We start from the raw sequence: 27,336 nt of genomic DNA on the forward strand, positions 1-27,336 counted from the left end.
AGTGTTCAAGGTCTAAGCTGTCATTCTTGCTCAAACTTCAGATATGCCAGGCCCAGACAATTGAATGCTTTTAGGGGAAGCCGTGACCTTTAACTCAATTCAGTATTTTATAGTAAGCAATTTTACTGAGCAGAGGACAGATTTGATGTGCTTTCAGTAGCCTGTGTTGCTAGGGAGATGTGTTACAATACTCTACAGTATTAGGAATGTAAGTGCACAAAGGCACTGTGCCTTGATCATCCTATTACTATCATTCAACGAAGAGGTGAGGAAGGTATGAACATGAAAATCCCATTTCTCACCCATTCTGATGTGACTCTTTGGAATCTGTTTGGTAGACATGAGCCCTTTTGCTCCAGAGACCTGTGATTAGCTGCTAATTAAAAGTTGCTCCAAAATAACTTTTTCAAAATCAAGCATGAATTATTTTGTTCCCTCCAGTTCTCACAACAGCCAGAGATGAGGGTCGGCTACTGTGCACAGAGAGAGGTTCAGGCTGTCCCTGAACAAGCTCGCCCAGAATGAGAGCTGGCAGTAAAGCACTCGAGCAAGTTAATGCCACTTCGCCCATCTTCGCTCTAACCACCGAAGCCTAAAGAAAAGGCTGTGGAGGGTGTCAATGTGACATATGAAATACTGATATTACAGGGCATTTTGCCTTATGTACTTCTGACAGCATTGCTGAAGTTATGAAATTCTGAAAGGGTAATCTGTATTATTTAAAACAAAAAAGATCTTTGTTATTTTTACTGACATGTTGTAGCATAAATTGAATATTCAGTAGAATAGTTGTTTACCTTCAGTTACAGTCTCTGCTGACAAGACCAAATACTTATCTGTGGTTGAAAAAATGATGCATTTCTTCTAGTTTGTTATCTGCCTATACTGTTTGTATATATGCATGCTTAGAGATGTGCACAAGGTTGCATACAGCTGCAGGTACATCAGTGAAAGGTGAGAGGGCTGGATAGGTCTGCCATGTTGCACTTTAGTATCAGGTACATTCTGCCTGGATTTTGAAGCCTCATATAAGGATATCCTAGTCTTGTGAGTTGCTGAAAGGAAATATGTCCACAGTATGTATGGTATATAGGCCAAAGGCTCATTAATTAGTGCTGGAACTATACCCGTCCTTGTGTTGTACATATACACTTTGGCTTATTACAGTCATGGGCCAAGAAGAGAACACCTTAAATAGTAGAGGAACATTTCCAGATTTTGAAAGGTCTTGCTTTTTCAGGAGTATAATTGAGTTAAATTATGTAAGAACTGATTAAAAAAAGGAAGCTAGATTTCTTTGAAAATGCCATCTTATTAAATTCAAAAGGTTTTTAGAAACAAACAGATTTTGTCATATTTTTGAATGAGAAAGTAGAAGATAATTTCATCAGATTTCATTCTAGTTTTACACTACTAAAATAGTTTTAAAAAATTTATGTCAGTAATGTACAGAGCGAGCTTTGTTTTAACTTCATGGTTTAGATATTATTCCTTTAAACTTTTAAATTATATTAAAATATTTCTCTTAATATTATAATATATATAATACATTATGTTAAATTACGTATTGTACCTATTTATCCAGCTTTTCATCCACCAGTACCCCCAAGGTCCTTCTCGGCAGGGCTGCTCTCAACCCCTTCATCCCCCAGCCCCCAATACAACTGATACCAGGAATTGCCCCGACCCAGGTGCAGGACCTTGCACTTGGCCTTGTTGAACTTCATGAGGTTCACATGGGCCCAGTTCTTGAGCTTGTTCCTCCAGGTCCCTCTGGATGGCACCCTGTCCCTCAGGTGTGTCAACCGCACTACTCAGCTTGGTGTCATCTGCAAACTTGCTGAGGGTGCACTCGATCCCACCGTTTATGTCTTTGATGAAGATATTAAATTGATTAAGATACTAAATTGATGAAGATATCATGCTCTACATATACGTGTCTCAGGTTTGGCACTGTTTTGTTTTGTCCCTCAACAAACTGAATCAGAACAGGCGGCATCTCACAGTCCCAATCTATAATTCCCAGGGAATAATCCAGCCTTGAAAAGAACAGGGAATATTCTTCACCATCGGCTTCAATTCATTTAACTGAGCAGGGTGTCACAGACAGTAAATACCTCTCAGATGCTATGATGCAGACTCAGTGATGGAGTTTGGAGACAGGTCCAGAGATAGATCACTGGTACCGCTACCTGCAGACTCTTAATGTTTCAAGCTGTGGTCAAAACGACACTGCTGAATGGTATTACCAAGATCGGATCCATGCCCAACAGATACTTTAAGCATATTAGTAAAATCTTGAGTTGGTTCAGAAGTCATTTCTGCAGTAAATACATATGATTTCGTGCTTACACATTTTGAATATTATTGCTTTTATGAACCAATTATTTCAATGGCAAGTAATAATCAACACTGGATCTGAAAAAGATACACCAAGTGTATGTGTGTGCATGTATTTCTTAGACAAAGCAGTTTAGCCCCTGTGGCATAATAAATATACCAGTGAACTCCATTGGAAAATCAGGTGGGGATCAGGTCCACCTGGGCACTTGAAGCTTCTCCTCATGGACTTTTTTCCACCCTTTCTGGGAGGATGCTGTACGTGGTCATTGTGCCTGAAAACCTGCCCTCATCCACAGCATCATAAAGCTGTGTGTTTCTGAACTGCCTGTTTATTGTGATGTATATGATACATTCAGAGCCTCCTATATTTTATGAAAAGCAGAGACTAAAACGAATTAAAAAAAAAAACAAAACCCATGGGTCAATGCATGTGTAATTTTCTAAATTCCAAACTGTATTTGCTATTTTCTAGAGTAAGCAGACATTTGAAGAACATGCAATGGAATCTTTTACCCGTTTTAACAGTGTCATTACTGACTGGATGCATACAACTAATCTCAAATCAAGGGATTTGACTTAGATGAAGGTGTAGTTTGGCATAAATGAGATTACACTATTCTATAAAAATCCTGTTTCTGGGGAATTGATTTGCTCTTGGAAGCTCCCAGGTCTGTTTTTGAGTAAAAGCCGAGTCTCATTTTGCTTACTTTTCTTCTCCTTATGGCAAAGATGACAAAAAAGCAAATCAGTACCTTGAAGCTACAGTGACCTTTACACAAAAAATGACTTATAACGGAATTTAAATTGTTGATGACTTTCATAATTGTCTTTTTGATTTTATATCATTTTGCAATTACTTTATTATAAAACATTAATCCTTTCTTCACTTTTAGATGGTTCATTACGCATAATATTGCACAGGAGTAAGACTTCAGTGGCTCTCTAATACTACATTATTTCTGTGTCATTTTGATACTCAAGTTGGGTTCACTGAATTCCTAATTGGGAATCTCCTGTATGTTTTCAACATTAGTCTCAGCTGAAGACAGAATATCATATTCTGGAAGACTACTGAGCTTATTATTTTTCATTTGATTTCTCTATAACTACAAAGTGTTTAACTTAGGTCAACAGACTTATCAGCAGAATTGCCTCCTTACTACCCTTTTTTTCTATCTCTAGCCCTGCTAAGTGAAAGATGATTTCCATCTGGAAATTGTTCTATATCATGTGTTAGAAGAATTGGAAATAAGAAAGAATACATTCATAGTCCTGTTCCTGTTGGACAGGCAGTCGTAGCACAAGCTCCCTACTACTGAAACAAAAGCTGACCTTCTTTTTGGTGGTGTTGTCAGAAAGGTCACAGTCTCATTTATCTATGTCTAAACCATCTTTTCATCTTTAGCTGTACTCTTGATAGGTCAGTGCATTAAATATATTGATATATTTGTCAGATTTCTTCAGCATTCCTAGATGTGCATGAGTTGAAGGAAAATTGCGCCTATGTCTTCCACGTAACATACTGGTTTGCTCATGATTGCAGCCAGAGAGAAGCACTAGTGTCCAGAAGAGGAAGAGAGCAGTGAAAGTTCCACCTCCAAGTCCTAGAATGAAAAAAAGAGACTACAGCTTGTTTCTCAAATTCCTGCAAAGGAGAAAGCCTATGGCTGTTATATCACTGTCTCCTGAGGATGACAGTGAGAAAAGAAGGATTTCACTGCATCAAGCAGAGGACAAGTCCCCCTGAAACTGGTATTATCATCAGATGGAAACTGCTGTGCAAAAATTAAACCTGTTCCATGAAAAAGGGTAATTCGCACAGTTGAAGTTTATGCCCTGAGGCAAAAGATGAATATATATGTATTTCACATAACCACTATGGTAATGCTTATCCACTGAAATATCTAGATCGCTTACTTCTAGCTAAACTTCATAGAGCTATAATAATACAAAGAATACAAAACAGTGGTGATTAGAAAATTGGATTTACGTTCCAAAGTACCTGATGTGCAGTAAGTCAGTTCAGTCTGGCATCCTAGAGCAGTTTGTGGAGTGTGTACTAGTTTATTAAAATGATGTTTACAACATCACTTTATGTTTTCAACATGACAAATCCATCTCCAATTACTTGGAAAAATAGGGTGAGTATTTATAACATGATCTGCTTTTTGTAAAAGAAAATCCCACTGGCCAGTCATTGCGATGACTTCTTTATTATGGCCTCATCCACAATGTGACATCCGCGATGTTCATCAGAGGACAGTGCAATGCTGTCCACCTCTCAGAATTGATGCTTAATTTTACAACCTGGGTGTTCAAATTAAATCGCATTGATTCATTCTTTGACTTCTGCATTAAAAATCACCTTGAGTGGTTTTAACATAGGGACCCAAGAAGGTTTAAATTTAAAATGAATGACCCAAGGGTTCAGCTTTAGTCCCTGTCATATTAGGAATTCTACAGAAAAAGCTCTAACAGTTTCCTTGTGTGTCTGGAAAAATCTTTCTGATGACACCTTTTCAAAATCCTCACTTTATTCTTGCTAAGTTTTACATGAAGTTGTTTTCTGCTGGAAACAAGTTTGATCACAGCAAGAGCCCAAACCAAGTTTTATTTCAGAAACCCCAAGCAAACATTCAGAGCTGTCACAATTATAGATATAGATGCCCTTCTGCCTCTGCCTCACGTCTTCTGTGGGTGGATCTATGCCCGCATCTGGAGGGCAGGGGACAAGTTTCAGGCGCTGCTGGTGGCGGAGGCTGGCAAGAAAAACTTTCAACTCCAACATGGTGTGCATCGGGCTGCATGGGCTGCCGCAGTCAGAGCCGCTTCGGTGTCACAGCCTGGCTGGGCAGCGATCGCACGTGACTGACAGTCAAGTCAGCCAGTCTGCAGAGACTGTGTGGTACCTGAGCGAGTTCGGAACGCCCTTTCTGCAGTGCAGGCACCAACAGTCTGAGCCCTGAGCAGCGTGGGGGCCAGGGGGATCCCAGCCTGCTCCTTAGCCCGGGCACCCGGCAGACACTGGGGATACCGTGGCTGCAAGGGCTGAAAAGGGGATGCTTCTTAGTGAATTCTCCCTTTGATGTGAATAGCCACCACTTCACTTCTGAGGTACAGCCTAACCACACTCTCCCTTCTCAGTCAAAACTTAATATTTAATAAAAATAATTTATGTAACAAATATTTACGTAAACCGATTGAATAAGCTAGGTAGTGGCATCCAGTTATCCTTCAGCTGCTGCTTAGATTTGTGCAGCTCCTTTGAAATATTTGTATTCTTGTTTCAAGAATCAGTAAAACAAATTCTTCACATGTATGAAGAATATGCTCGTATGTTCGTATGTTTTGAGTCTGGCTGCCATTGCTTTTTGTGGCTCTTGCCTCGTTAAGAAATTCTTAGCAAAACAGCCAACTTTGCATCCATTTCCTCCCTCCTCTAGATAACCTGTCTCTTTCTCCTTTTCATTATGGGTCTATCCAGAGAGACAACCTCCAAAGACAATGGGGAAATATCATACAACACCACTGCTTTATGTTATCTTGGGTGTCCACTGCGTAGGAAATTCCATATCAGGATAGAAGAAAGAATATATAGCGAAGAACTGTATAGCCACTGTCATTTCTCTGAAAGCAGCCGGCGGGAAATAGCTAGGAAAGTACACAAGAACAAGGCAAAAATACAGTAATTCTGCCTTCTAGCCTGCAGTAGCCTGTGGTTTACTGAACTAGATCTTTGTATGTAATGTGTACATCGTTGGTTAGCGGCTTCCATAGTCAATTCACACTGAATTTTTTGTCTTGTCCCTCCAGAGTTGTCTACTTCCAAAAATCCTGAGATTTTAGTGATGAGTTTCTAAAATGACGAATTTCCAGTTCTATGGGTGATAAACCAGGTTTCATTGGTTCTGTTCTGTAGGTACTTAAAGGAATCTGACTTCTGTCTTTTTATTGCCATTTATATTACTCCCAGTCCATTGGTGAAAACTTCACTGAAAAATTCCTGAATTATATATTCCTCTAAATGGCTCCCAATGTCAGGTGCATAACATCTAGCAAAACCCCCAGATTTGAACAAATGTCTGTATATAATATTATCTAGTTGCGGTCTCTTGGGGAAGTAAGAAAAATGATCTAGAATGACTACCAAGTTTTGTAGCTGACACAAACAAATCTATGCCTACTTTGCTTCAGGGGGCAATTTTTTCATGTAGCTTTTCTGCTGTATTTTTGGCATTTGTAACATGCCAAGCCAGTATCTTTAGTGTTATTATTCATAAAAAGTTTCTGTACCTTTTTGTAGATTTTTAGTCCCTCAGTGACCTTCAGGGTCCTTTTTCATTAGCTTGCTCCAATAAGTAATGTATCATGCTCAAAGTAACATATCACCTAGGACTGGAGCTTTGATTTGGGAAATGACCAGCCAATCTGTGCTAATAGCCTAAATTGTTTCCTGAAGGTTTTTAACCTGACCTGTTGTTTTGCAAGTCACAGTGCAAACTGGCATCTTTTCATGTGGCTATTTTCAGTTAAGTACGAGTTTCTCACCTCTGTTTCTTTTTCTTGTTTGTAAGGATGGTATTGTTGATGATCTCAAAATTATCAGGATTTGTCTGTGCAGCTCTCTGTATTAACTCCAAGGTATACTTTTTCCTAGACTTTTCTCTGGTTTGGGGTTGTTTGGTTTTTTAAACTTTAAGCTCTCCCTCTCCCCTAACACCTGCCAGGAGTGTCTAGATGTTGGCTTTCTCCCGGATAAAAATGTCACTAAATCTTTTTAATCTCAAGACTATAAAAAATATTTTATATTCCAAAGAAACAGCTCATGGCCCAAAACAAATCCAAATAACAGTCTTCAGTAATACCCTAAAGGAGTGTTAAATATTCTGAACATGTACACTGATGGTATAAGGGCACAGGCTGATGTGTCTGTTTTAGATAGTTGTTTGGCATCAGCCATATGGCCCAAATTTTCTTCCCTCGTTATTGAAACTTGTTTTATTTCTACATCTTTATTCAATGCTTTTGGGTCTCTGTACAAGCAAAGCATTCTGTTTGTTTCTTCCTTTGCATTAATCATATGTGTCTTCTATGCTGGTTCCTCTATTTACAAGTCAAGAAACGTATTTAGTTTCTCGTGATCCTCAACTTTCAAGCAAAGGAAACTTAGGACACAAGTTGTAGATTGGTTGTGCTCTTCCAGCTTTATTCTTTATTCCATTAAGAGCTTCTTTATTCTCTGGAAGCCGACCTCTAACTCCTCCTCAACTGTACACAACTGAACTTTATGCTGTGTGTTTATTGCTTAACAGGGGTAAGCTGGCCCCTATATGACCTTAGTTTTATTTTTTATTTTCCTACTGCTGGGTTCTTTCAGCACCATCTTGATTCTGGCTACATATTGGGTATGTCTTCAGGTTCAAAACCTCTTACAGGCTTAATTTTTGTGAAATTAATACTCCTTAAATAAAGGAGTAAATAAATACTGAAATAAATACTCCTTAAATACTCCTCATGATCACAGCTTCTTCTCTGGAGCAACAGGAAAAAGTTTCACATGCAAAATAAACTTGTTAGTGTCAGAACCCATACAATCTGTGAATGGTCTTCCAAAAATCCATTGCTTGTTGATACAGGTTTGACTCTCTTGCCACTCACTGTATTGCAGACAGATTCAGCTCTAAAAACTTTAACAGCTCTGTTCTTCCATTCAGTATAATTCTCTTTACAATATATTTGCTTCAGACACAATGCAGTGCTTAGTATAAAATGCCTAAAGATACCAGCTTTAACTGCTTTTGCATAGTAGTACTTGGGTTCCTACAGCCATTCTCCAGACTTCTATGTTTGGGGCTACACAACTTAAAGGTATTATTCCCAATATTATACAACCTCTGTTGTGCTGTGAGAAAGAGGTAGACACAAGGTGTTCCTCTAAACAAAAATAAAAGATGAGAGACTATTATGTTGCAGAGTCCTCCTGCTCCTTGAAGCTCCCAAAGCTCTCAAAATTAAATTAGAATTTGGAAGAAAAATATTAGAAGCTATTTCATATTGCTCAAATATTTAACGATATCCTTTTCCTTTCACCTCTTGGACTCTTCATCTTCTCCTATGGTTGCTAAATGCCTTCCTGACCTCTAACTTTGACCCTTCTCTGAAGTCTGTGCTCCTAATCCTGTGCTACAATACCTGGATGATTAATCGGCTTGTCAAATAAATCACTGTGCACTCAGCTACCATTATTAATCAGTTAATCACTTCAGCAAAGAAGATGTTAATGCTATTCTATCACCTTCAGACAATTCTAGAACTGAAGCAGGGAGGGACTTGAGCTTGCATTCCAACCTGATCCTGCACGTGCACACCAACAGCAATATAAAACACAGATTAGTGATAATTTGGTATTTTTGTAGAGTTGGACTGGGATCAGGCCACCAGTAGTGCATGACATTAAGACCTCTTAAAAAAAAACAACACTGTTGTATAGTTCTCTGCCTGGAGTTGACCAATGACATCATAAGAACTCATGGTGAGAAAGAGGGTCACAGTGACATTATGGAGATGAGCAATGTCTTTAAGCAATAGCCATTGTCATTCCCACAATATCATTACATCAGAGGGATGCCCCTGAAAGAGGCTTGTTTGACCTTTTGGAGATGGACCCTCCTGTCTTTTATCTTTCAGCTCTGGGTGCAGCAGGGTGCCTGCTTGAGGGTCCTTCCTGTTTTTTGCTTTTTCTGAACTTTCTTCCTTGCTCTAGTCTGTACTTAAGCCCTGCTTTTGCCTTGATGCCTTATTTCAGCTCTGCATCAACTCTTGGCTCTTCTACTCTATTCACATTCCTAATCCATGCCCATTAAGGCTAATCAACAATTAGAATGCTACAAAGATTTATTTACAGTGAACTAATTCTTCTGTTTTACTTAAAACTAAATAAAATACTCAGAAATAGATTCCCCTCCTCCCCCCCAAAAAGTAATTAGGCTTTATTCTCATGTTAAATGTATTTGGAAATAAGGAAGTGAAATTTATGGGTTATACTATGTTCACAGTAAATCCACTGACTTCAATGGCACCATTTGAGATTTACATTGTAGAGAGAGGGAGAGTTTTAAACTACAGACTTTGTTTTCATTCAAAATCAGAGGGAGGCACAGGAACTGCTTAATCTACCTTTTGAGCCAAATATCTCCTCTCGATTACACCAGTATAGATCTGAGGTAGAAGGTTTGGGATGACAAAATGGTTACTTCAGATTTAGATAGGCTTAACTGGCAGCAGGTTTTGGCTCTTTGTCTTCTTTTGTGTATCTAACAAATTGCATTTTTACTAGGAAGATGCCTACTGCATTTTTGGTATATTTGCTGGAGGAACAAGAGGCATATTGCTTTGATTCATTTTCATAACCCTTCCTAAGAACATTACATATTTCTATATTTATATTTAGGCTGACTTTTTACAATTCTCAAGAGAGTGTGTGAAGTTTCAGAAGAGAGATGTTGAGAAAGACATTTCTGAAAGGCTGAGTCTTTTCCATTGAACAGCATTAACTTTGATATTGCAAAAGAAGAAGTAATTCTATTGATCTTCAGTAACTTTTTCACCCTCTAGGGATAAAAAGTGCGTGAGAGTTCCTGAGGTAGCCAGATTCTTTTATTAATAACAAACATTGAATTATAGAGTTGGAGCAAAAATATGTATTGCTTGTTTCTTTTCCATAACGTAGAGCTGGAGGGATGGATAAATGGGCACAGTGGATTTGGGATGGTTGGGGGATGCTGGTTTGGATGCAAGAAATAGTAAAACTAAACCAAAGGAAGTATTTTATGACTACTAGGAAGGGAGTGTCTGTACTTGGCTCCACCCTTTAGTGAATGGAATACCAGGAAGCACTCTTCTTGACCTGAACTGACAAATTGCAATTGAATTAACAGCATGATCATACCCACATTATAAAACAGATGCTTTTGGATTCTTCAGTGCCTGGTTTGGGACTCTTAAGGTAGGAATAAGACAAGTGCAAGAAATTGATTGTAACGCCCCTGTTAGTTAAAAGCTGAGACACACAACTTCTCTATTATTTAAGGCTGAGACAGACCACGTTCCATCTGCAGTTTAAGACTTGCCTTTTTTCTTTATTTGTTTCTGCCATAAACTTGTGCCCAACCCAAAGCACCAGCAGCACAGCACCGCATTACAAATCCATAGGATCTGCTGAGGCAATTGTATTAGCAGGCATAGAAAGAACAGAACTGACTAGCAGTGCTTGGAGTCAACACCAGGCCTCAGAAGACCACCTCTAGGAATTCTTGTAACCACTTCTTGGGTCATGGTAGATGGTTTCTTCTGCCTACAGAGCACACAACATAAAGTTTAGGAATTCCTCAACTTTTGAGATGCCGAAAGATAAGATGGTTTCACTGTGCTCCCTCAGGCATGCTAGACTAACTGCAAATAACTTTCTGCCAATTAAGAAATAATAACAATAAATATATAAATAGAAAGACTCCTTTCAATTAAATAAATAATAAATAAGCTCCAAGGGCAAAGGTCTATTTTGAGGACTGATAGTAAAATCCTATTAGCCATGTTGGGAGGAGGATGTTAAGAGTTGTGCATATTTTTCTTTTTTTGAAAAAAGCCTTTACAGTAATATTATTTAGGCTATAACATGAAGCATGGAAAAGCTAAATAATACTTGATTAACTTGGGAAAATTTTAATTCAACTTTTCTTTGTGTTACCGGTATGCATGATAGCAGAAGCTTTGATATATATTTTTTTCTATATAGGACCTTTGCATCATTCAATATCCAAAATGAGTGCAGAATGGTACAGTTTCAACGTTACGCAAGGAACCACGCTTCCGACACTTTCCTCCACATAAATTCTTGATTTATCAGCTGGAACAAAATGCTCCTCATGTAGCTTTTCTGCATATCATATTAGATACGTGAAAGATAAATGGTTACTGGGATGTCTACTGCAGTGACTTTCAGCTGTGTGCTCTGATCTTAAGCTGCAGGGCAGGAAACAATGTCCTGACTTCTCTAGACCTTTCTGTTCTTTCTTACAGTGCTAGTTATTTCTGAGGATTTCTTATACCAAGGGCACATATTATACATGCTGTGCACTGCATTCATTCTTTGCTAACAGCTAAGAGAGTCCACACATAGCAAATAAGCTCAAAAGCCATTGCTAAAGTATTTATTGACCTAATTTTTCCAGTTGCTAACAAGGTAACCTTGTCTTATTTTCATTTAAGAAAGCTGCCACTTTAAATGTCAGCTGGGCCACTGTGCAACAGAACTTGTAAAGCCATGATACAATAAAATTTAAAAAATATAAGCATGCTAGAAATACAATCATAGTAGGATAAGAACAAAATAAGAAATTTAGAAGGGAATAGAAAAATGAAACAAAAAACTGTCCATTGGGATTACTTGGGGCTATAAATATAGTATAAATATATAAATATATATTAAATTTATTATATAAATATATATAAATATATTTTATGTGTCTTTAAAGATATATTCTGAACAGAGATCCCTTAGAACCCACAGAAAGGACTTTGGGAAAAAAACCCAACTTTTTAAAATGGATCCATTCCTTTTTTTCTACTAACATTGAATTTTATAAAAATTTTTCTAAGCTATATTGATAAAAAATTCATTACAAGCAGTGGTTTAGATGAAGCAATTATCATTGTTAACCCAATATGTTCAAAATGGTAAATCAGGCTGCAGAAATCATTACATTTGAAAATGGGGCAAGAGATGACCTCACTACATGACCGCATATTACTACTCCACCTCTTAAGGCAGAATCAATGAGAGTTTAAACATTCCTGGATAGAAACCTGTCCAGTTTGCTCTTAAAAACCTCCACTGGTGGAGAATCCATAAGCTCTCTAGACAAACTGTCCTACTACTTAACTATCCTTACAGCAGAAGGTTTTCTTAATGTTTAACCTCAATCTCCCCTGCTGCAATTTAATCCCATAAAACCGATTTAAAAATCATGAGATTTTAAAAGTAATATCCCTTGGGATCTTTATATTATTTGCCTTCTAGTGTTTGATCCTTTCAGATTAACCTTTCCAAATGTCTCTTAGCAGCCATGAGAACTTGAAGCTTACTTTCTGAAAAGAAAACTGAAAGTTGAATTTCTTGTAAAATAATATAACTTTGTAAACTGGGATTTCAAGAAAAAAACACCCAAAATTGCAGGGCTTGTAATAAAAATGCAAGAGCAAGAAACTGTCTATGAGAAATATATGAAGATTGGTGTGCCAGATTCTGTTAATCTACATCAGAATTAGCTATGCATTTATATAAATGAATACAAATTTAAGACCTGGTTCAGGGCTCCCTTAGACTGGTGAAAATAAGGAGAAGCATTGCTAAAGTCAGTGAAGTGTAAATTGGTGTAAAGTAAGAATGGATCTCATCTTTAAGAGTGCAAAGTCGTTTCTCTTGTAAAAGAATCACTTTTTAAGATGTTTTCTATGAACTATTTCCACTAAAAAAATGCAAGGCAAAAATAAGCATACTGTGTATATTTAAGTATTACTAAGGCAGATCAGCTGGAACAAGCAAATTTGGGTCTAGATTAATTTTTGAAAGCATTTCTAATGTTAACTAATGTGTGTTCCTGAAGCCTATTTATTAGACAGCATTAGTGGAAAGAGCTAATCTAACCCTGCTACATCTCTGGGAAGTTATACATCTCTTAAATTTGTTCTCAGTGCAATTAATTACAACTTTAATTGTTTCAGGTAAGGAGAAAAAAATTTTAAAAATCGTTTCAGTAGCACTTGAAATATGCAATTGTTAGCCTGATTAAAGGGCTGTGTCTCCTAGTCATGCATTCATTGTATTGTTAGGGAAGTAAATTATCAATGTAGTGCATTTCTCTTGTTTGAACAATCCCTCAGCTCATCAGTGTTGTGCACAATATTTTCTTTATCTGACATAGGACTGAAGATGAAGGGCCGTAAAATCCTTAGCTGCACTTAGATCTTCTTACGCCAAAATTACTTTCTTGTGCATTTGCTCCTGGCTGGTAGACTGCAACCAGTTCTTTCAGATGCTAAGACACTGCTGCTACCATCCATTCCTGAGTTACTTGGGAATTGGATTACTGCAATACATTATTCATGGAAATAAAGCATAAATCAGATAAGAGGCAGAGCTGATGCAGGAGGCATGGAGCTGAAACATGGGTGCTGTTTTCCAAGTGCAATACATGATTGTTTTTGACCTATAAAGACTCCTGTGGCTTCAAATCTGAAGACCAGAAGGACTTTGCAATAATGTCACAGCTGCAAGCAGCAAACATGCTAAAGCACCCTTGGTTTAAGGGATGTTCCATCAATGAGTCCTCAGGGAGGCATCCTGACTATCAGCTACCAGTCCATTGATCTTCAGGACAAACTGCACCCCATCTTTTCTGCCAGGCACTAAGTGCCACGAGGGTACAGCAAATGGAGAAGGTAAAGGGAGGTAACAGACTAGGAAATGGAAAAAAACCAAATGTTTGTCTAGTTCTGCCACTGACATACAGGCTGGAGAAGTCATTTTTCTTCCTTGTGCCTCTATTTCCCTTCTTATCATTTGCCTGTGCAACTAAGGCCAATTACTTGACCATCTACAACTGGTACTTTTACTTTTAGAGTGGCTACAACAAAACCAGTGATAGGAGAACGTACACAGACACTCCTCAGAGAAGTTTGTCCTTCATTGACTGAACCTTGATGCTCTTTTGCCCCAATACCTTTTCCTTGAAATATATGCTCCTCCAAATATAAATCTGACACAGCAAGGGGTGACCGGGATACAAATTGAGTTTATAAGATTTGATATCCATGTTGGACTACTCCAATAAACAACAGGTCTGATGCACTTTCCATGATACATCCTCCCAGCTTCTGACAGTCAATAATCCAAAGACTCCAAGTGCCAGAGTCTGTATCCAGACCTTTGTGGTTTTTTGCCATTTGACTCACCCTCAACACTTACTCTCTGTGATCCCTTTTTTGAAATATTCCTGCTTTTGCCTTCCACTATGGCCTGAGAAAGAAAACCACAGTATATGTCAGTTCATGTTGTTAGAACCGGTACTGCCTTTTAATTGTTTTAAACTTTCTGCCTGATAATTTCATTGGGTTCCCTGTAGGGTTTTTTTTAATATGAAAAATAAATAATTGTTATCTTTTAACTTCTCCCTTACTTTCAGGATTTAATAGACTTACATTATATTTCCCCTTCACTCATCTCTTCCTCTAGCTGAATAGTCTTGTCTCACGGGTTTTTTTGTACGAAAGCTGTACTTTTCTCTGTATCTTCTCAGATTCTAACAGAACTAATTACTTACAATGGATTTATACAATAGCATAGTCTCTTCCTTGTGGGAGCATTATACAAATGGAGTGAAGCCCTGATTTTGGATCAGATCTATGCACATTACAGTAACAAAATCAGTTAGTTTTTGTTAACAGTAACAAAAACAATTTAGTTACCTAGTGTTCATATATATGCCAATTGATAAGACTGGGGTTGATTAGACTTTGATTTCATTCAGACCATTTTTGGAAGAAGTTCTATTAAGTTTTATTCACATTACTGCACACATTTCTAATAGACGACAACATTGCTTTGAGCTCTAGATCTTTGCTTTAAAACTAGTGTTGATATAAATCCAAATAAATAAATGAAACAAGAAATACATTCTTTTTCTTTTTCAGTCCTCAGCAAAGTACTCTGTTGTGTAAATTACTAAAATGCAGTGACATCAAGGTTTAGTTATTCTATGGAAAGGTATTTATTCTATGGAAAGGTATTTATTCTATGGAATCCAAACTTTTAGAGGTGTGCCACAGAGCCTATACTGTGAGCACCACACACACAGAGGGATATTTTGGAAAGGAAGGTAGTGACCTGAAATTCATGCCAAAGAGTCTTTCAGATGAAATATGCCTTCAGTCTAAGTTTTTGCACACTTTAGACCCCCTTGAAACTTGCCCAATGCCAGACTTTCAGAACTACAGAGTTAGAGAGAAAAACAGGAGTTGTCTTTGTGCTTAATGCTCACCACAATTAAAGAAACCAATCTGAATGAAAGGCATAACTGACCAAGATAAAACCTACCAGGTAACCCCACTGTCTGAAGATTCTAAACACACCGTACCGCATGCACACAAGTGCGCGTGCACACAGAGGCATGTGCATGGACACATACGCACGTATACCATGGGACTACAAGGAGAAGGGGACGGGATTACAAAGCGCGACAGTCTCATTTTATGTTATAATAAACACTCATTTTTCATGAAGACATAACCCTAAGCTGAAGGTCCAACACAGACAGTGTGTGAAATGAACATCTGTGCTCCTTACCAGATGCCTAGCATAGGAATATGCTGGAAAGCAGATTTGATTGCTACTACCCTGCTGTGTCTCTCCTCTCTACCCAGTAGCTTACTTGAGAGTAAAGGCATAAAGGAATAAAGACAGCCTGATGTTCTCCCTGTGTGTCTGGCTCTTCCTTAGCTATGATTCAAAGAATCACCAGCAAAACATAACCCAAACAAAAGCGGATGCTCAAAGACGAACTGTCTGATTGATTTTCATGAAATGTTCTAAATGTTGCTTTTCTGCTGGAGCATGCCTGTGACCTATACCACATAATACGCAAAGAAAAAACTCAAGCATCACAGATCAGGTAACCATTTCATTGACAGTACTAAAACAGTAGTCTTGCTATACTGAATTTATTCATAGACCACGATGCATTAATTTCCTTTTTGCTGGAGATGTCCACTTTAAATCAGGCATTAATAGATTGCAGAACTGCCAATAAAGGACGGCCAGGCTGGAATGCCTCCCAAGCATTACATTCCCATTTTGTGTTAAAGTAAAATAAACCCAACTATTCTCGCAAGCAACTCACTGGTCTGGGCCACTAGTGTTTCATTAGTATAGAAAATTCAAATACTTGTAGTGATACTTCTTTCTGGACTTTGTTTGTTCATCTTGTTTCCAAAAAAGCAATGCAAAAATGACCAGGATTTACATTTTATCACTCATAACAATATGACAGAGACCAGCTTCTGCAACATTAAACAAAGAGAGAAACATTAGTCTGGAAAAACCCCAACAGAGAAGTGAAACCCCTTCTCTGCTGGAGCTATAAAATAGCTTTTAAAAATAGTGAGGCAAAACCTTATGTAGGCCAACCTACAGTGTGCCTCTGTGCAGGCACACTCCATTTGTTATGAAAAATATCCCAATTATGCTCCATTTCAGCATGCAGAAAAATGATCCAACCACGTAACCATAGATAATAAATCCAACATGTATAAATGGTCCCAGTGCAATCAGTTGCTAGACTGAGGCAATTTAGCCCAAAAGAAAACTAATAGTTCTAGCACTCACTGAGGAGAGATCTAAGACAGTGGTGTAGCATGACTATATCCCCGTTCAAACCCCATTACTGAGAGGAGCAAAAGAAAAAGAATTGGATTTCTTGGTAAATGTGTGACACAAACAGAAAAGCTCCTATATAGCACAGGTAGACAGGAGAAAAACCCCCAGCCTATTTGCTTGACATATCCTTCAGAGCTCAGAATCACAGCTGGGCAAAGTGGATGGCTTCCTGAAAGGGCCATTCTTTTAACTCTTACGCCTCCAGTCCTCCTCCTCACTTTTCCCAGGTACCTGTGGCCTTTAATTAGCAGAAAGCTAGGCTGGTAATCTGAGGTCATAAAGCAGTTCACATCCTAAACCACACATGGCAGTTGCATTCCTATAAGTAGAAGCCACCCTTTCAGTTCTGGATCTCAGCAACCACCCAGCTCCCTACCATCAGCTAGGAGCTGAAGTGTGAGCTGACTTCTCTGCAAGGATAAAAATTTCCTAAACTGAATAGAAAAATGAAGGATGCCAGAGTTTTTCTGATGTGGAAGAAGAAAGGCTATTACAGTTTATTTCCGAGTTTCTTACACAGTTTGTCAGTCACTGATGTGAGGTGTTCTCTTACTGTTTTGAAGATGCTTTCCTGCCTGAAGATTCTTTTCTGAAAAGGAAAATAATACGAAGTTTGAATCTGAAAATGCTCCATAGTCATATACCTTATGAGTTAAGATTACCTCCACTTAACGGACAAGAAAGGAAAGCCCTGAAGAGCTAATGGGTGCTGTACTGCACAGCAGAGTTGAATTAGATCCTATGTTACACGGTTCCCAGTTCTGCTGCAAACCATGCTCAGCAGAAGTACATTGTAGACAGCATAACAAACACTGCGGAGATTAGAGTCTTGTTAAAGGAGCAGAGACGTAATTCTCTTTAAAAAACCAGATCTGACATCTGGATTATAAAAGAAATGTGACCAAGTGACAGATTCTGGAAAGCAACCTGGAAAGCAAGAAGTAAGAAAACTCTCAAGGCCTCTCCTGTCTGACACGGCTGTTGCTGCTGAGTGACAGGAGATGACCTAACGCATTGATGGCTGTGGACCTTTTGCCATATATTTGAGAGAGCCAGAAATAGAATGAGACAGAAAAAAGCCCATCTGCTGCATGCTGATCAGGTAGACAGAGGAAGTCTGATGCTTCTGTTTAAGTCTAGTGCTTCTGAAGGAACACGTTTAATGGTTCGGATCCGCTATCACCCCCTGGAGAAACATTGGCATTTCTGGGCAAGCACTCGTAGCCATGCTTTTTATGTTCTGTCCCAGCGTAGCAGTTACAGCAGCACATCAAATGCTACCAAGAACTTGGATTATGAGAGTGTTTGAAAATACATAAACTTTGCCGTCTATGCCAGCAGCGCAAGCGGTGGACATGTACATTCCAGAGAACTGGAATGTCATAGACCCAGGTGTGGTGAGGTCCTTGAGTTAGCCGTAATTTTGCCCCTGAATATTTAGTAAGAAATTCTAATTCCCTTTTGCTGTAAAGTCAAACAGACTGCAATCCAGGCTATTGTATACACTTTTGAAATGTGCTATATGTGACAGACTAGCTGCATTGCTGATGACTTCTCTTTGTAGTATTTCCACCGAAGGCAGGAGAAAGCGCAGTCCCCTTTTCTTTTAACTTTATTTAAAACCGACATTAGAGATATTTTTTTGTGAACTGCATTGAAAATGCCTCTCGATTGTCCCATCATGATGTAGTTCCCATGCAGTAGAAAATAATACCTTCTAAATTAGTAAGTGTCTTAGCTCATAAAATTTCACTGTATAAACATTCTGTATTTCTTGTTACTCCTGTTGGGAACTATGTAGATTATCCTGATAAACCAGTGGATATACTTTAAAACCATCATAACATATTGCAGCACTTTCACACAATGGTCACTGTGCTTCTCTTCCTATTTGAACTTTCAGTATCCTAAAGGGAATCAGAGCTTGGTTTCTTTTCCTTCAGGAGTGGAAAAGGTCATTAGGCAAAGGAAAAACAGCAACAATTAAGACAGTGCAGGCGTTATGACAGGTGTAGATCCCATTGGGAGACTACCTGTCTGTAAAAAGGGAATGTTCCCCATGCAGATCAGCACTTTTGCAGAAGCCCAGATAAACACCTGTCTTTCACCTTTGACATTTCACATTCAGGGATCCACTTCAAGGCTATGAATTAAGTGTGCATAATATAGCACTTGGCAGCTTGACGTAAAAAGCTATCTTGACCGATACTTCCACCCCATGCAGGACAGCTCCTGTTTTGGTCAGTTCACTGAGACTGAACCAGTAGTCAGTATTCATAGACATCTGAGCCTCTGCAGACTGAACTAAGACACAGCTCAGTAGCAGAGCCTGGAACAACAGGCTTGGATCTCTGCAGATGGGGTTCAAGGGACTGACAGGCTACTTACGTATGTACTGATGTGTTGTTCTTAGCTTAACTGCTGCAACTGTTTGTGTCTAAGAGTGGCTCAATCGTGGTGCTTGTTGATGTTGGATGCTAGCTTCAGTGTGATGTTACTTACATGAAACAGTTTCAGGCAGACTCCACACACAGCATCTCTTCAATGCTCCTTTTTTGTAGTTTGTTTTTTTTGCTATGCTGCTGCCTTGGCCCTTATCACATTAGTTATATCACACGTTCCACTGAATTTATGTGGAGCTACTCAATGAGAAAAACCAAACATATCACAAAATGTATCAAATTCTCTAAGATTAGCTGGATTTACCATGAGTTACATAGCCCAGCCATTTTTCTATTACCTCCATTTACACAATGATCTCCTGGGTTACAGAGCTCACAATTTAATCCTAGAAATCAATGGTTTTTTTTGTTTTGCTGTTCCACATACTGAAAAATTTTGGTAATGAGAAATATTCTTAAGATTTCCAGAATTATTATTATTGCAAGCAGAATTTTAAAAGTATATCATTAAAGGAGACATATTGTTCTGCAGATAGTTATCCTCTGGGTGCAGATCTTTTCACTACTTGTTTCGGATGAACTTTGAAGTTCTTATCTCTGCAAAATGAGCTTTCCTATTTCACAGAACATGTATTTTTACTGGAATAGAACTTTGTTCCGCATGTACTTTTAAAAAAACCCCTTCTTTTCTGTTTGAATTTACAGTAAAAAGTCTACAGTTTTTCCATTGACTGTCAGCTAGAATATTTAAGGAGAATAAGAAGCATAAATTGATACCTTACCAGGCTAAACATCTTTAAAAATTAAATTTGTTGTGTTTTTTAGTCATCTGTTGTGGTTGTTGGGAGACTTCCAAATACCACACTCTGATGGCACTGTGTGCCTCTCTCTCTCTCTCAGTGGCCCAATTTGACTCAATTATGCTTATTCTAAAATCTTTTGATGTGAACTGTGATAATTGAAGTTGTTTGTGCTGTATTAATCTAGGAGGCTACAGATCAAAACTGCCAGGATGTGAGATCGAGCCGACTTGGAAGAAATGACTGCTACGTGATGAGCTGCCAGAATTGCCATAGAGGCATTGGGAGGAGAGGCTATGAATATGCCCCATCTGACATTTTTTCTCATGAGGCAGAAACTGTCATAGAGTTAGTCATGTTGATTCATGTCTAACCACTTTAGTGTTCTTTTTCTCATAGTATTTTGTTTACAGACTGACACGCTTACGGTACGGACTAGGACTACAGTCTCTTAAAGGCACTGTTGCGGAGTTTGACAGAACTTCTTGCATACTGGTGATGTAAAAAACCTCTGACATCCTTCCTAGGGTCCAGGTAACACCTGGGGCCAAGGGATATTATTGTCACCTGGGCTGCAAAGCTATGTTTTCCTCTGGGAAACCCATAGTGTCTAGCATCACAAAGTTAAAGGGAAGGAGTATCCATCTTCATTTCAGTGCTTACTGCACCTAACGATAAGCGATGGCCTGAAGATGCAGACAGCTTTTGGACAAGTCCTGAACTTGCAAAGGTTGCAGCTGCAGTTGAGCAGATTCCCAGGTTCCTACAGAAATACATGAAGTGTTGCCAATAGCTGAATCTCTGTAACTAAATTATTCCTTTTGGTTATCTGAAAGTTTTAAAAATTAGGAAATAATACCTCTGGTCAAAATGCTAAGCACATTTTCATGAATGTCATGGAAAACTGAAATGTTTAAATATATTCAGTTTTCAGCTTCCAAAGCATTAGGGCAAAAAAGCTCTTTTGGAATAGAAACAAATTTGAATTAAAAAATCAATTTAAAATTGAAAAATTAATGTTTAATACTGAAAACCTGAACATCAATGCTCTGATTATTTTTTCTTGTAGCAACTTCATAAAAACCAACCTGAAACTGCATTTTTTTCAGAGATGAAAGAGCCGAGGTTAGGTTTTTCAGCCATGTGCTCATCTAGTTTTACAAATTAAAGATGATACTATGATTTGGGTCCATCTAAGCTTGCAATATATCAAAAAGCAACTGGACGACTCTATGGAAGAAAAATTCCCTAGGGACTATTAAAAATAAAGCCTCCTGCAGTGGCTCAAAAAGCATTCAAGCCAACTGCCAGGGCCCTGAAGGCATTAACAGGCCTTAATAAGAGAAACCAGCCTCTCCCGGGGTCTCTCCCGTACCCCCTCCAGCGCACAGACCCAGGGGCTCCGCTGAAGCTCAGCCTGGGGCCTTCAGACCTTGCCTGAACTATGATGGAGGAGTGCTGGTCTCCAGTTTAGCCCTAGCTGTGCCTGGCTTAGTATCCTGTTGTTCCTGGCTTGTCCTTGTCAGCCTGGCTTGGTGATCGCCCCCACGGCCTGTGGGTCGACGGCCCGGCTTGGCCTTGGGCTGCCTCCGCACCGTGGAGGGGCCTGCTGGGCTCCTGGTGGAACCTCCCTGGCTCTCCCGTGCCTGGCCTGACCTGCGGGGTCATGCTTGGCTCCCTTCCCCTTGGGCAGCAGCTGACCCTTGCAGCGTCCCGACATCAATGAACGCTGGGTGTTGAGAATACGTTAATGGCATAAATAAATTTTTGTCCTTGTACTTGTACTCTTCCCCTGCTATCTTCCATTAGTCCAGCTTTTAGTATTCCTATAAGGTAACCAAACAAAAGTTAGGGAGCAGTTAAGTGGCTGGTAGTGCTGTCCCGCTTTCAGTTAATGCTGAAGTCAAAAATGACTCCACTCCAAAGCCAATTTAGGCTGAAGAAAATCAGCCAGGCTCACAGACAGACACCTGGAACAACAGGCACAAAATTCTTACGTTTTGTGTAAGATTCATGAATAGACGTTAATCAAAATGTCTTTTGGTGAGTGTTGGAAGACAACAGGAAGGGAATTATCCTCTTGGATGACCTGGGAAGCAGCATTGGGATGAGATATGTGTCCCCTTCACAAAATCAACAACCACTGGAAGCCTCTGGAACCTCCCCTTTTTTTCCCACATGGTTTAATCAGGTAAGTGTTCTAACCTTTAAAAACATTACAAAAGGTCTTTCTTTGTGCTTTACATTACTTAAATTTTTCAGTCCCTTTTTTCTTTCCTTCCTTCACCTTCAGATGGGATGAAGCTGTTGGATTGAGTACCTGGAAGCAGTAAGACGTACCCAGGCAAAACTGAAAAGGCTTTTCTTATAAGGCAAGTCAATGAGTAATTTTATGGTTGAAATGTTTAAATATAATCCTCTACATCTGGGGAAATATTGATTGGGCTAGACTGTAAAATCTTATTTTACTTGAATGCACTCTTGTTTTTCACAACAGCTCCTTTAGAGATGACATAGTCCATGTAGCGAAAGCTCTGTTAGAACCTTTCCTTTCTGGGAGGGCATGTGGGGGCGTAGTGACGTCGTCTTAAAAAATGATCTGCAAAGTCAGCTGGGTCCTGCACACCAAACATCAGCTGGGGTCACAGGAGTTCTGGGTGAATACTAAAGATCAAAGCTTAATAAATCCAAACAAAGTCATTATGGTATCATTGATGAAGTAAATCCCCACATATAGTAGGGTACAGAAGTTTCAATCACAAACATTTATACATAATAGAAAAATCCCCACTGCGCTAGTAATAACGGAGCCCTTAGAGATTCACTTTGTAGTGTCCCGGGCCTTGCTGAAAGAAGTTGAAATTCACATTAAGTTTTGTTGACCTAGGACACAAAAAAGTCTGTCAGTCATCAAGATTGCAGCTGCTTTAAACATTTCATCAAAGTATTCCGAGTTTTGTTTTTAATTATTTAGTGTCACTACCAAATGTCTGTTTCCATCAATTCTTTTCACTTTTTCTTTGGTGTTTTTCCTTTTATTGGTCCTCTACCATTCTCCTCCTTTTTTTTAAATAATAAAATGAAAAGACAAAAATGGTAGGCTTGCGACATAAATTGGGAAAGGCCCTTGTAAGAGAATTAAAATCAAGAAAACAAAATGTTTTTTTGGGAGGAAGATGAATCATAAAAGACTTCTCGCATACAAAATGTAGAGGAAAAATTCAAATATTTTTCTTTCTTTTTTTAGAAATCACATCAAGTTGTTAACTTCCCATTCAAAGGACATGGCAGCTGTGAAATGTGACAGAATGGCCAAGAGGTAGGTGAGCTGGGGGAGCCTACAGGAGATGTGGAGTTGGCCGTCTTTGTGATCAGAGTTACTCCGTCACGAGAACATTGGGGTGATGTTTTTTGCAAATTATCCTACTGACAAACTCTGAGGCCTAAACTCTGAGTTTTATTTCCACATATCTATGTTCATCTACCTGTATAATGGCATGCAATAATGAATTAAGAAATGTGCATTCCAGGCTGAATAGCAAGCAGTGGGTGGACTTTGCGAACAGCCTGTTTTAGAAGCGGGAAAACCATTTTCCCGCATTTACACTCAGCTAAAGTATTGCTTTAGAGTGATTTAATGTTCTGTTAATAAGCCAGTAATTTGTACAAGAACTCCTCTCCCTCCTTTGACCCTTGGAGTATTGCTCTAATATGGTAACCATTTGAAGTCAGCTTTTCAGGTTCCTCCATTGTACATCTTCTGAATAAATGTCCAGTCGGTGTGGTATTCAAAAGGTTAATGCAGGTTAATTCAGAAGGGTTTGGTCAGAACAGAACAGTTAGAGCCCCTCTCCTCTTTCGTATTGCCCTATCTGCAAATGTCCAGCCTGGTCAGCTTCTCTTTCCTTACTCAGCCTTGAGCTGGCAACCTGTCATGATAACGTGCTTGGGCTGGAAGGTCAAAGGATAGGTCTAGGATGTAACTTCCGCGGCGTTTGGCTCGTGGGACGCCGCGTATGGTTTCAGACCTGGGATCATCTTGCGAGACAGACCACCGTGTAACATCCAGCCTCCTTCAGATCGGGAACTTCAGGCAATAGATGGCAGTGTTGTACTAAAAACTTCGGCTGGCAAGGGAAGGCGACTTCAGGGTCCTGCTGGTGGCACCCTGCATCACTGCTGCAAGAAGAGCGCACCTCTTCCACCCTCGGTGCGCGCACCCCCTGCGACCCCCGCTCTGCCGGGGCTGGGAGGCCGCCTTGTGCCCCTCCTGGGCGCTCTGCCCTCCGCAGTAGCTGCACCGAGGGCGAAGCAGGCCTATCCCTTCTCCTCTCTCCTTTTGGTCTCTTGTTTGTTGTCTGATGATTAATAGCTCCGCGTGAGTAATAACAAAAGAGAAAAGGTACTTGTGTGTGCTGCTGTTACTGAGTAGCAGACAGATTAAATGCTGCATGGTGCTGAGTTTCCTAATGAGAGTATTTACTTGAATTTGTTTTCCTCTGTTGTGTGTGCATTTTTTTTATGCTAGCAGAGAGACTCCATTAATCAATAGGTTTTGCAAGGGACTATGTATTTTAGCAGCAAATTGTCAGTTAGAATTCTTTGCTACTCGGTTTGTCCTCCAGCACTGTTTATTTCATTGTTCCCTATTAATCAAAGTAGCAGAGGTGAGGACAGCTAGGAAAACTTGTGCCGGATGTTTCTGTTCATTCATTTATGCTGTGATTTGTTAGTCTTCCCATCCCTCAGAGCCTTCCTGCACTTACTTAAGTGGATCTACGTCATCATCCCTAGGGCTACAAGAAAGTGTCGATTTTTAATTTTTACTGAGCTGAAATCTCAATTTTTTAGTTACAACAACAAAAGACTCTATTTTGCAGTTTTGAGTGGTTCTGTGCCGAGATGTTAAAAAATTGAAGCTCGCAGCCCCCTCGAAGGCAGGTCAGCCTTGTCTCATTTGGCAATGGAAGCAGTAAGACATGGATGTTGAGTGTCTTGTCCAAGGTCACACAGCAGCTCTGTAGCAGAACAGGGACTAGGACATAGACTCCTCACCTCTCCATTTTGTTTTTTCTCATGTTCTTTCCCCAGATTTAGTCACCAGACTGCGCTAGAAAACCCGATTTTCAAGTAGAATTAAATCTTCAAAGCTGCAGACAGAATGCTGGTTCAAGTCCCAGTGATAAATACAGTCATTGAGCAATGCTGATCAACTACATTTCCCAGATGGAAAGACTACATTTCCCTGATCAAAATTTCTTCCTTTGTAAGAAAGTCTATGTATAGACCTCAATGGTTTCTTTGCATTCTTACTGGCTTTCCAGATGCTTTATTCCTTTCACTCTCAAGTAGCAAGTGCTGTAAATGAAGAAACTTCATTAGTGAAATATGGAGAAAGTTCAGATTCTTGAAACAGAATAGTCATGCCAAAACTTCTTGGACTTTAGGCTTTAAGCATTTTGGAAAGGTGACAAAATGCCAGGGTTCTTTATTCAAAAAGAGAGCGGCCGAATATTTTTGGGTTAATCAAGAACTCAATAATTGTGCAGTGGTACTTTGCTACCATTGTTATTTCTCTCTTGACTTTGTGCACTGGCCTCACTCCTTGAGAACAGAGGAAATATAACAGCTCACTGTAACCGTCCATTTGGAAATTGCTTTGATGTAGCCTGTGAAAAATGTTGTCTGGGCTCCTGCAATGTTACTGCTCTCCAAATCAATCAGAAACAGATTGAGCAAGGATGACTGGTAGAAGGATTCAAATGCATGGCTGTGGAGAGAGACTTATGGTATCAAAAGAAAGTATGGTGCTGAAAGCTACCATAGGCTAAAGTTCCAACTAACAAGAATGTGGAAAGATTAGAGAGACTAAGAGAAACATATACCTTGAACATGTTGAGGTTTACAAATTAGTATCTTCACTCATACTTTAGCCCACTTTTTCCACATCTGTGACCTCCAGTTTTGCCATATAAAATCACGTGAAGCAATCAGTGCTACATGATTTTTTTCAATCTGTCACAAAGTAGGCAGCATAAATATTTGTGATCGACCAGAGATTAGCAAAATTTAAAAGATATCAAAAGTGTTCAAGTACCTGATACAATTCAGATCAAGATCTTCTTGCAGGTAATCCCCAAGCAGAAAAAAGCTTTGACTGAGTGTATTAATCATTGCAAATTACTTGCTCAGCTCTAAATGCCACATTGAAAAGGTACCAACATGGCTTCATAAAGGAAAGATTAGAAATGTTTGGAAAAGGGAAAAAAAGAGGGGAAAGGAAAACGTTGTGGAGTCAGTTACTGCTTGTAGGGAAAAGCACATCAAAAAAGAGTGACCAAAATGTTGTGTCTATGTGTAGGAGTTAAAATGGCTTTTGACAAGTGTGTTGGGAACGAAAGGAAGAGGAGAGAAATGCAAAAGTATTCATAAAAGGGATGAAATTAGTAAGGCTCTTCTAATGTCTGATCTACTAAGCTGCCTTTAAAAATTATATTTAATGAGGCACCAAAGAAAATGGAAGAAGAAACCAGAATCTGAAATGAAATGTCTTTTATAGCTCTTTAAGAAAACTAGGAAATAATGTTTTTTTTCTTATTGCCTTTAAAAGCCTGTCTAGCCAAGTCCTGCAGGGCAATGCGTCTCTCCGAAACTACTTTTGCCTTTCTTCATGGCCAGAGTGGTCATTTAGAATTGGACTGTAAAACCTACCCAAAATATCCTTTGCCACTGAAGTCAGTAGCAGCATAGGAGCTGCAATACTGGTTTAGATGAGAGATTCCAGTTTTTTTGTCTCCTTTTCAGCAGTGATCAGTAACAGATGCATCAGAGAAAGACACAGGATACTTGTTCAAGCACTGCATGCTGTCGTACATGCACAGTGCAAAGTTCTATTCTAATCCAGGGCTAGCTAAAGATAGGCTTATGTCCCGAGGAGTGCAGCTTGAAATTTATAGTATCTAGTAGCACTAAGGATATTAATCCATTTTTATCCCACTAGGTTCTTTGAAATGTAATGTTAAACATGCCCTGATTCTCCATACCTGCAGTGGGGCTATTCATTAAAAATTAAATAAATGTGTATGTTTGTAGGCTGTGCCTGAGGTCTTTGAGAGATCAGAGCTTTGGAAAGCTGTTCTGCCATAACTGAGTTAGAGGCTAAGAATAATAAAATGGATATAAAGTTGCAGAGTAGCATAGCAGCCAAGGAGAAAAATGGGATTTTGCACAGTATATGTTCTGGCAGGACCTGGCAGTCTGAGCATGACTGTAACAGTATATTAAATTTCTTAGCAATATT

The sequence above is a fragment of the Calonectris borealis genome, chromosome 5 (assembly GCF_964195595.1).
Source record: "Calonectris borealis chromosome 5, bCalBor7.hap1.2, whole genome shotgun sequence".
Lineage (NCBI taxonomy): Eukaryota > Metazoa > Chordata > Aves > Procellariiformes > Procellariidae > Calonectris > Calonectris borealis.